The 12272-nt window shown below is 40.4% G+C and overlaps 1 protein-coding gene across 2 annotated transcripts in view; it reads right to left on the bottom strand.

Annotated features, from left to right (window-relative positions):
• CA10 (carbonic anhydrase 10) overlaps nt 1–12272 on the bottom strand; it is a 509383-nt gene that overhangs the window by 451505 nt on the left and 45606 nt on the right. The gene's annotated exons all lie outside the window — the stretch shown is intronic.

The raw sequence follows: 12272 nt of genomic DNA, 5'->3' as shown, positions 1-12272 counted from the left end.
GTTAAAACAACCTCTCTGTTTCTCTGTGTTGGTTCTGTCTCCTCCTGACTCTCTGTGTTTTTGATTCTTTGTCTCTCTCTTGTGTCTCTCTACATCTCTGTGCTCTGTGGGTCTGTCTCTCTGTGCATGTCTCTCTCCATACAACATCCCTTCTCTTTGTCCATGGAATCTAAACAAAAAAGTTGGGGGAGGGGTTGGCTAATATACCTATTTTGCCTGGCACTGTGTTTGTTCCTTTATATACATTATTTCACTGAAGCCACTCAGGAACCTTAAGAGGAGAAATGGAGGCTCAGAGAAGGATGGCATCCAATGTCATAGGTAAGTGGTGGGGATGGGATTTGGAACCTCGTCTGTCTGTCCTGTCTGCTCAGAGAAGACAAAAGACAGCTCTCTGGTACTGAGCCACTATGGTCACCCTCCGGAGTAACACCATCCTTGGCCTGTGGATACACTTGGCGTAGGCACATTCTCTATGATGGAAACACTTGGTTCTCATAATCTATAAACTGGGAAATCCACGGCCAACATGTGAGTTGACCTAGCCAAGGGTTTAGAGAGCCCAGCAACCAGTCTTCCATCCCTCCTACCTCCCCTGCCTTCCCACCTGCTGTTTCTAAACTTCCTCCAACCTGATTTTTCTTCCTAAAACAATCTGACCTTGTCTTTCCAAGGGTCTGCTAATGTCCAAGACCCAATGGCCACAACTCAGTCTTTACTGTATTTGGCTCTCTCTCAAGACTGAGCAGCATGAAGCTCATTTTCTTAACTTGATCTGTCCTTAGCCACTATGATATGATACTATATTCAATCACTTTCTGTTTATTTTTTTAAAAAGTAAAATAATATATGCACACACATATATATAACTAATGTATACTATGCAGACACGTATGCTACATATATAGACATGCATATAAATCTATATATTATTCTGTCTTTTCCTTTTTACAGAGATACATGCATATATACATATACATGCATAAGTGATATATACACACACTCACAAATGTATCAGGGATTTAAATGAGAGCATGTCATTGGGAAAATAAAGTGTCATAAAACTGGTCACATAGTAGGTGTTCAATAAATATGTGTTGACTTAATGAATGAACTAGTTATTCATTAATTCAACTAGTGTGTTATTTCCCATTCCCTGTCTCGACAAAACTTCACTCCAGCCAACTAGAAAAAGTGCCTCCTATCCATGCCATTTACTTTCTTGCTCACTTCCACAGAACCCCTCAAGAGAATTCCCCATCCATTTACAAATGCTGTTCACATCCTGGCTCAAATCGCAGCACCCACTGAAAGTCTTCTTTGCTACTTTAGATTGAAAAACTGCTCCTCTCTGAACATTTCTGGCAATTTTTGCCTTTTGGCAATTTACGCTGTACTCCTCTGTGAATAATCTTTCGATGATTACCTAAGTCCTGTACTGTGATTTCATATTTCCCTTGTTGTCCCTTCAAATGAATGAATCTTAGTTTTTGTGTCTTTGCTGTGCTCCTCTCACAGCCAAGTACATCCTCAGTACACATTGGATATATTACTACGGTGCAGTCAGGAGACAAATACCTCCCTTTTATGTGACAGAATGCGGGTAAGGGGAGTAACAACATTGGCTGAGCTTCTCATGTGCCCTGGATGATTTACATCTGTATCTCGTGTAATTCTCACTGCCAATTTATTAAGTGGGTTTTATCTCATCTACACATAAGGAAACTGAATTACTTGATGAGGTTATTCATCTGTTTAGTAGGGAAGTTGGGATGTGAAACCAAGATTCAATGGGGAAGTTCATGTTCTCAAAATTACATCACACTAAACAAGAAAACTCTAGAAGAATACATACAAGAGTATCTTCAGAGCTTTGAAAAAGGCCAAGGTTTCTTTAACAGAACACAAATAGCCCTAACCAGCAGGTGGAAAAAAGGTGGATTACCTAAACCTCATCAAAATCAAGAACTTCTATTCATCTGAAGATATAATTATAAGGGCAAAATGAGAAGTCGTAAACTGTAGAAAATACTTCCAGGCAAATATAAAAATATTAAAATTAATTAATTAAAATTAATTAATTAAATCCACAAATTAATAGGGAGAAAACAAGCAACACAATTTTTTAAAAAATGAGCAAAAGAAAAAAAGGGGGGGCAAAAGACTTGGGGCACCTCTCTGGCTCAGTTGGCAGAGCATGTGACTGTTGGTATTGGGGTTGTGGGTTTGAGCTCCAGGTTGGGCACAGAGATTACTTAAAAATAAATAAAAACCTTAAAAAATTGTTTTAAGTAAATAAAAATGGGCAAAAGACTTGAACAGGTCCTTTACAAACAAGGACATCCAAATGGCCAGTGACCATATGAAAACCTGCTCAAGGTCATTACTCATCTAGCAAATTAAAATCACAATGAAATGCCACTAACGCCCACCAGAATGGCTAAACTCAAAACAACTGACAACACCAAGTATTGGCAAGGATATGGTGTAACTATAATTTCATATGCTGCTGCTGGGGAGTATAAATTGACACAAGTACTTTGGAAAATTGTTTGGCAGTATCTCCTAAGAGTTAAAACTGCAAATTCTACCTACAGTATGACACAGCAATTACACACCTAGGCATACATGCTAAAAAAATGGGCGTGCAAGTCGACCAAGACATGCCCAAGAGTGTTTACAGCAGGTTCATTCATCATAGCCAGACTGTAAACAACCAATGCCTACTGACAGCAGAACAAAATAAATACATGTTTGTGTAGTCATACAATGGCATACTACACATCAAGTTAAAAAAAAAGGAACAACTGGTGTCTGGCAAAAACAGGTGACTCTCACAAATTGTTAAATGAAAGAAATAAAACAAAGAGCATGTATGATACTGTTTATACCAAGTTTAAGGACAGGCAAAACAAGTCAATGTTGATAGAAGTTCTAACAGTTTTTACCACTCTGGGGTGGGAGTGGAGAGGTTGCTCATTGACACACACACAAAGGAATATTAATTGGACCAAAAAAATGGGATTTTGCCATTTTCAACAAAATGGATGGAGCTGGGGTATTAGGCTAAGCAAAATAATTCAGTCAGAGAAAGACAAATACCACATGATTTCACTCATATGTGGAATTTAAGAAACAAAACAAATGAGCAAAGGACTGGAAATATTCCATATTCTGATGTGGATGTTGATTACTTAGGCATGTATTTATATATAATCATATATTCCATAATATATAAATATATGTATACCCATGTAACCATATAACATAATATAGCCATATCAGTAAAATTAAGATATATAAATCTATACAATTAATATTTATATATTTCATGTATCTCTATAAAAATCAATAAACAAACAAATGAAACAACACTGTCTCCCAATGAGGACAGTGTGGTAAATGAAAATACAAATGTAACTACAAGTTTCCTTTATAAGAATTTATGTGATCGATCCCTCTCATCATTAAGGTCCAGGGGAAAACAGCTGCCTCTCCTGTCATGCTTCCCTTTATCAGACAATAAAACCATAAATCCTGCCATGTCTTACCGTGCCAATAAGCACACACTAACTGATCACTATTGATCACTTTCCTTGACTGAGTGTTGATACATTTATTCCTATTCCCTCTTTCTGCTGCCTACCTCCAACCTCCAACCCCATTTCCATTTGATAAATATCTTTTATGTATGCCTTTTGCCACCTCAAAACCACACTGAATGCAGGTACGGGCGCATAGCACAAAGAATGTACTGAGTGAATAAGGTGCTAAGAACAGAGCTGAAAGATGAGAGAAAGAGGATAATATTCACTCTGGAAATGTTGGTTTGGGTCTCCGGTCTCCACCTTGTTACCTACAGGTTCTTCTCACACCAGGATGCCCTGACTTTATATCACAGGATAACCCGTGTCAGAGTTCAGGAAAGCATGGTGGTAGCATTCACCAGGCATTACAGGGGTGCATCAGCTGAGGTCAGGGAAGGAGCAAGTCCAAGCGTCCCCACCACCGACTGAGGACCTCACTGCTCTCCCCACATCACGGTTCCTCTGACCTACATTTCCTTGGTGGATGTTTCCCCTAAAGATACAGACCTCCTGCCCATGAAAGTATCTTGAAAGGCTTGACTGGATAATGACCATGGAACTTAGAACCTCAAGTACAACCTTCTTTTCTCTCCGCTTAGAGAAAAAGTCCCGGGCCAGCCCTCCATGTCTGCTCACAGAAGAAAGCCATGGGAACCAGCTCAGAGCACAAAGTGAACAAGCTGAGGACAGAAATGAACCGATGCTCTGATCCTCCAACACCGCCCCCCACCACCAACTTTTTTTATTGGACTGTTTGACAATGGTTCCTTTTAATTTCCAAAACTCATTACGTGTTGCTGGATATCAAAACGCTTGGACAATAGCTTAATAGACACCGATGTCTCCACTCCACTCCACTACAATGTCTCCACTATATATATATATATTTTTTTTTTTTGGCAGAGAAGCTGATATATGCTAAATGTGCTAAGATCCCTTTCTTTAAAAAAATATATATATAATAAATATATATATTTAGAAATATATATAAATCTAAATTTATATAAATATATATAAATCTATATTTATATATATGAACATATATATAAATATAGATTTATATATATGAGTATATATAAATATAGATTTATATATATTTCTAAATATATATTTATATATAAATATAAATATATATAAAAATATATATTTTTAAAATATATATATAAAATATAAATATATATATATATTTCTTTTTAAAAATATATTTTTTTTTAAAGAAAGGGATCCTAGCACATTTAGCATATATCAGCTTCTCTGCCCAAAAGATATATATATATTTTTTACAGGTAAAGCTGATGTTCCACTATCCATCTCCCCCTTCTTACCTACCCCCCCCCTTAAGATCCCTCACATCTGAGGTTGGTATAAATCATTGGCATGCATCCTTTTGGTGTTCTATGCATAATCTCCTAATACTATTGTTTGGGGGTGTCATTAAAGTTAAATAAAATGAATCCCCTCAAATTTGCTTTTCTCACTTGTCATATTGCAAACTCTATTCATTCCAACCACTGTATAAGCGGTCATTGATTTGTCCATTCCTCTACTAATAAATAGTTGGATTTTTAGCCATTTCAAATTGTGCTGCAATGAATATCCTTGTGTAGATCTCATTGTTTATACTCTCGGATATCCCATTTAAAAAAAAAACATTCTAGAATGAGTGCTGAACAGCAGAATGGCTGAATTGTAGAATACGTTTATCCTGAAATAAATTAGAGTTTCTAAAGTGGTTACAACAATTTAAACCACCATATCGTTTGCCCACAGTTGGTGTAATCAGATTTTAAAATGTGTGCCAATATGATGGGTTTGAAATGGTAATCTACTGCAATTTTAATTTCCCCTGAATCCCAGCGAGACTGAGCACATTCTTCATATATTTATGGCTAGTTGAGTTTCTTCATCTATAAACAGACTTGTTTATACAGTTTGCACATGCAATGGTTTATTGGACTCTCTGAACATATCTGGTGCCAGGGAATTTGACTCCTCCCAGGGATGCTCAATCCATTTTCTCACATCTCTAATTTCAGAAGTTTCTTCTTTAAAGTCAAACCCAAACCTGCATTGATATTTCCACCCTGCACACTGGGTTTGCATTCTGGGATGACCCAAGGTACGTCTGGCCTTTCTTTTATACAATTGCCTTACTCACATTCGTTTGTTCACTCATTCATTTGTTGATTTCTAAATGCTAACTAAGTGCTCAGCAAGGTCAGGAATAAGACCTGGGTCATACCATCAAGGAGACAGAGTTTGGAGGGGGAGAGAGACATTGCATCAGCTAAGAACACAATTACATGGTCAGTCTAATAATGGGAGTATCTACAAGAAACAGAGATAGGACAGAATGAGGATGATTTCAGAAGATATTCACCATTTCAATACATAATTTATTAAGATATTAAGATATTTACATGAAGTGTATCTATTTTAAATAGCCATTGCATTAAGCCCTCTGTGAATCTCCTCCTTCAATCTCCTGGCCCGCCTGGCACCTTGTAGGGACAGACCCTCAACATCTCAACATTACTTACAGGGGAGTCACAGGTTGGGGGGCTCTAGGACCCCACACCTGTGCTACAGTTGGCCCCTGTTCCAGCTGGTTGGTGCTCAGGTCCATTGTTACGTTATTTAAGATTGATTATTTGAGAGAGAGAGAAAGGGGAGGCAAAGAGGGAGAGAGAATCTCAAGCAGACTCTGCATTGAGCACAGAGCCCAATATGGGGTTTGAACTCATGACCCTGAGATCATGACCTGAGCCCAAACCAAGATTCGGACACTGAACCACAGAGCCACCCAGGCATCCCTGTTGTTACATCATCTTCTGACTCTCTTCCCTGGGAGGGGCCTACCTTCCCACGTGACCTGCTTTCAGGGATTCTCATCGCCCTCTCTGGGGCTTGTCTTTACCCCTCATAAATCATAGCACCCAAAGCAGTACTTCCATCTGTGAGGAAATGGCCTAACCACAGTGCTTGTTAGACTTCACTGTGGGTCTGGAACATCTAAGGATCTTACTAAAATGCACACTGATTCAGAAGGTTTGGGGGTGTGGCTTGAGATTCTGTATTTCTGACAACTTGCCAGGTGAGGCCAATGCTGCCAGTCCGGGGACCACATTTTGAGTAACAGTGGCCTCACCAGCTTGAAATATGGTATGGCTTAACACCACCCTGTGTCACATCAGCTTTTTGGCCAAGACACTATTCACACATAATGACCTAAGTCCCCTGTCTTTTAAAGGAGGGAGGTTAAAGTCTACTCTTTCTCATCTCTCATTTGTGCAAAGATGCAATTTTGTGCAAACATAAACCTTTGTGTCTGCACTGACTTGGAGGCTAAGGAAACTGCATTCTGGTTGTTACTCACACAGGCCACTTTCTAGAGAAGTGATACCCCATGTTGCTTCTGACAATGCATGTGAGCTTCTGCTAGTCTGTTGAGAGGTCACTGCTGTGTGAAAGCAACCTCCCAGTGAGCTAAGGTTCCAAGATGTAGCATTAGAATTTTTTTTTTAAGATTTTATTTATTTATTTGGCAGACAGAGATCACAAGTAGGCAGAGAGGTAGGCAGAGAGAGAGGAGGAAGCAGGCTCCTTGCTGAGCAGAGAGCCCGATGTAGGGCTCGATCCCAGGACTCTGGGATCATGACCTGAGCCGAAGGCAAAGGCTTTAACCCACTGAGTCACCCAGGCGCCCCGCATTAAAATGTTTTGTTCATTATTTTAGCAAGGGGTTTTTGAGCACTCATACCCAACAGTCACTGTTTTAGGGACAGAGACAAAGTCCCCTTTCCATGGAATTTACATTCTGTTAGGGCCAGATCTACTAAACAAAGAAAAACAATCTGAATAAAGAAACAAGAAGAATTTCATATGCTGAGAATAAGAGAGCAAGAAATGAGTGAGTGGCAAGATGGACTGGGTGGTTTTAAAAAGAAGAAAAAAAAAAAGGCCTCTCAGCATTTTCTCATTTAGTCTGAGGTCTTCTGGATCAAGACTATAAGGAAGAAACCATACAGAGATTTAAAAGGAAAAAAAAATACAGGTAGAGAAAATACACAGTACCAGACCCTGAAGCAAGAAAGAGCTTAACATGTTCACAGATCAAAAAGGCCAGTAAGCTGCCTGGAGCATAACTAGTGAGGTAGGGCTGTTATACACTGACACTGGAGGTAGGGAGGGAAGGGCCAGGTCCTGCCACGCTACAAAAGTCAGGGTAAGGAGTTTAGACTTTATTCTAAGTGCGATGGGCCACCATGAGAGATCCTTGAAATCTTTGGATTTGTTTTAGAAGTAGAGTCTGTAAGATTTGGTTCATATCGAATTACCAGGTATTGTGTTTTGTTATTTTAGCATTAGCCATCAGTTGAGTGTTCGGGCCCTTTACTTGAAAACTATAAGATGGAGGAAGTTCATGGGGAAATGCAAGAGTTTCATTCAACCATGGTCAGCTGGGGATCCATGCCAGAGATCCACGTGTAGATGCCAAGTCCATTGTGGGACCTGGGACACGAGTCCTGGAGAAGCAAGCTTTTGGGGCTGGAGCAAAAGGCCTGGCATATACAGCAGCTGGTTCCAGGCAGACCCATAAGAGACGCCACACTTACAGATGGATAAGAGGTAGAAAGGCCAGTTCAAGAAGAAGAAGAGTAAAGTAATATGTGGAGTCTTGTGAGCTCTAAGAAATCATCAAGGAGGCTGTGACGGGCTGTATCTGATTCTATTTTAAGGTCACAGTAGATAAGATCAGTGCATCGCCTGCCAAATCTGGCAATGCAGAGATCACTGGTGACCTTGGCAGTCATGCCCCCAGCAAAGTGAGGGGAGGGAAGTCTATCAGGTGAGTTGAGAAGAAAATGCTAGCGAGGAGCTAGGATGAGGGATGGTAGACAAATAGCTCAAGATTTTATGTGAAGGGAGCAAAGAGAATAGAAGCTGGAGGGAAACAAAAAAACATCAATTTTTTTCCCTGTAGGAGATCCTGGAGCATATTTGAATGAGGACGGGAATGAGCAAGTAGGGAAGGAATAATGGGCTGACTCAGGAGTAAAGGAAGATACAATTGCAGGAGGAAAGACTTCGAGAAGGTGACAGAGACTGAAACACCACCTCTATAGAAACAGGGAGGAAAGAAAAGAGGGTACAGATGCAGATCGGCGGTTCTGGTGCTGAAAAGTGGAAGGGTTCCTGTCTTCCTCCATTTTCTCTATGTTTGAGATTAAAAATGCAAGACCTACTCTCATGTGCAAGGAAAACAGACAAGTCAACATCTTGTATGACCCCACCATGGCTACAAACAACTCTGTGTGAAAGTGGGTAAAAAAGAGGTAAGCACCTTCTATCCAGAAAAATCAGGGAGAAGAAATGTCATCTCCTCAAAATTCCTGAGATATGTTCCATCATGTCCCCGTTCCCCATGATCCCATGACCGTTCCTGACACTTTAAATGGCCCCTTCCAGACAGCCTTCTCCTCATATTCTGCCTCTAATCTTGGTATGTTGAGAATCTCATTCATCTTTAAAACCTCACCTCACGCATATATCCCCCATCAAGCCTTTCCTGATATCCACCCAATGCCTCCCAACATTGGTACTTATCTTGCCCTCTTTGGATTTCTCAATCTTCTGACATCACTTAGCAAAGTCATCCCTGAATGAGAATGATCCACTAGTTGCCAAATATGCCGTGTGTGTGTGTGTGTGTGTGTGTGTGTGTGTGTGTAATTTGTTACTCTGATTCATGGTCCTGGTATCACAACTCAGACCTTTAACAGATTCCCACAAGAAGTCTAGGCTCAGAATGCCTAAAAATGGTCTAAGCCAGTATGGCTGTTCACAGGTAGCCAGACCTTTTGGGTATATACCAATGTCTTCCAGTAACAAGACACAGGCAGGGGTTGTGTCCCCTCCCCAACCACGTGGGATACTGCAATGCAAACATGTTTTGACTGATTTCTACAACACACACAGACTTGTGTTCATGAGCACATGTACAAGAATTCAGGCCTGGTGCGCTGGTGAGGCACCATCTCTCTGTTCTTTGATGCTCTCAAGGGTTACTGGAGCCAGATGTGACATTGTATCAGCAGCAGAATTCAGCTAGTCTCGTTGGAGTCAGGCAACCAAATCCTCTGATAATCGGCTACATGTAGGACTTAACTGGAGCCCTAAGTAAGCTGAAGGCACCACTAGAAAGGAGTATAAGGCTTTGGGGCTTGTTAGATCCTCATAGCTCCTTCGTTCAAGGGCAGTGGGCTTAAACGATATCTCTAGCTGAACCATGCATCTTGAATGTCTTTCATTTTATCAATAAAAATTGATTTCTAACAACTCTCATGCTGATCAACAAAATCTCTAGGCGTAGATCTAGATATGGGATGCTGACCATGGTTTTGCCTTTGAACCGCTGACTCCCCATCAGTGCCTCGCAAATGCTACCCTCAGCAGTGTGCATTCTTTTCCAGGGCAGTTCAAATGTTGGCTGTTCCCAGGACATGGGTAAACTTACACACATACAACTTACACACATCTTACACAACTTATACACATCTAGCACAGGGCTCAAATAGGAATGTTCTAAAGTAAATTATAGACATACAAATTAACAAATTCGTCTTCCCCACTCTGTTTTCTGCCTTCCCCTTCTCCCTTTTTCCCCTCCCCCACCTCCTCTGTTCCCCTCCTGCTCCGCTCACGCTTTCTTCTGTTCTTTTTTTCTTGGCAGTCTATACTGAAGAGTGATGGAGTCATAGGAAAAGATCATGCTCTCAAGTACAAAGCATTTTACTAAAAATTAAAATCCAAAGACGGTTCTCTTCTTCTAAACCCCTCTCAGCCACCGTGCCTCACTGGCTTTCTTTTCCCAGATCTTGTTCCCTCCCTTGGGAAATTTCAAATTACTTTTGTATAGAATTCTGCTTCCTAACACAACACTCTGAGTCCTTAACTTGCAAACCCAAACACCAAGATTCTTGGGCAAACAGAGGCTCTAGGAGGACACATTACTTGGCCTCATTCAAAAGCTACGGAATTTGGGGCACTTGGGTGTCTCAGTGGGTTAAAGCCTCTGCCTTTGGCTCAGGTCATGATCTCAGGGTCCTGGGATTGGGCCCCACATCGGGCTCTCTGCTCAGCGTGGAGCCTGCTTCCCCTTCTCTCTCTGCCTGCCTCTCGGCCTACTTGTAATCTCTGTCAAACAAATAAATAAAATCTTAAAAAAGAAAAAGCTATGGACTTTGTAGAACATCTTTAATGCCTTAAACGTGTCCTGGAGACCTCCACCTCTCCCCAGCACTTTCCTATGCAATTCTCAGAGCATTTTTCCCAAACAAATATAGTGTTCTGCTCAAGAAAATGCTGGTAAATAAAATTCAACTGCATTACAGATTTAAGAATGAGAAATCATTCTTAATCATTAAAGCTTTGACCAAAATCCAAAATGCATCTTATCCAGATAGAGACTCACCTATCCTCTACGTTTATGGAAGGAACTGACTCTTGACGTGAAAATAATATAAATATTCCAGGGCTTTCTAGTATGTTTTTGGGGGGCTTTTTGTCTGTAAGCTACATAACTTCTTCATTTTTTGTAAATTTCAGCTTTACTGAGGTATAACTGACAAAACTATAGAATATCTAAAGCGTACGTTGTGATGATTTGATATACATACACCTTGTGAAAGGATCCCCGCATCTAGTTAATTATCACAGACTTCATGTTGTTGTTTTTGTTTTCAGTGAGAAGTTAAGTGCTATTCTCTTAGCAAACTTCCACTATACACTACACCATTCTCAATTATAGTCGCCATGTTTTGCATTAAATTCTTGGACCTGATTCATCTTATATGTGATGGCTTATACCTTTTTACCAACCTTTCTTTATTTCTTCATCCCCTTGCTCCTGGAAACTACTTTTCAATTCTTTTTTTTTTTTTTTAAGATTTTTTATTTATTTATTTGACAGACAGAGATCACAAGTAGGCAGAGAGGCAGGCAGAGAGAGAGGAGGAAGCAGGCTCCCTGCTGAGCAGAGAGCCCGATGTGGGGCTCGATCCCAGGACCCTGGGATCATGACCTGAGCCGAAGGCAGAGGCTTTAACCCACTGAGCCACCCAGGCGCCCCAACTTTTCAATTCTTTTTCATGAATTTGAATTTTTTTTCTTTTTCTTTTTCTTTTTTTTTTTTTAAGATTCCATATATAGATGATACCATGCATTATTTGTCTCTCTGTCTGGCTTACTTGATTCAGCATAACACACTCAAGGTCCATCCACGTGATCACGGCTGGATAATATTCCATTATATACACACATATACCTCCCATATACACATACACACATAAAACGTCTTTATCGAGTCATCTGCTGGTGGACATTTAGGCATTTCCAGGTCTCTGCTGTCTTGAATGCTGCTGCAATAAACAAGGGAGAGCAGATACGTCCTGGATTTCTGCTTTCCTTTCCTCTGGGGAGATGCCCCAAAGCAGGGTCAGGAAGTCACCGTCTTCACTTTATTTTGTTAGTCTGTGACTTTAAGCACTTACAATTGTAGCACTCAGCCTGCGGTGATTGGAATGAGCTGCAGAGATTTTGAAGCTACCCAAGAACATCTCCGGATCCTCTCAATCAGCATCTGCTGGTCTGTTTTATTCAAAAGAATTTCTGTTTTAGAAAACC

Source organism: Mustela erminea, chromosome 18, assembly GCF_009829155.1.
Source record: "Mustela erminea isolate mMusErm1 chromosome 18, mMusErm1.Pri, whole genome shotgun sequence".
Lineage (NCBI taxonomy): Eukaryota > Metazoa > Chordata > Mammalia > Carnivora > Mustelidae > Mustela > Mustela erminea.
This window is presented reverse-complemented; position numbering and strand designations above follow the sequence as displayed.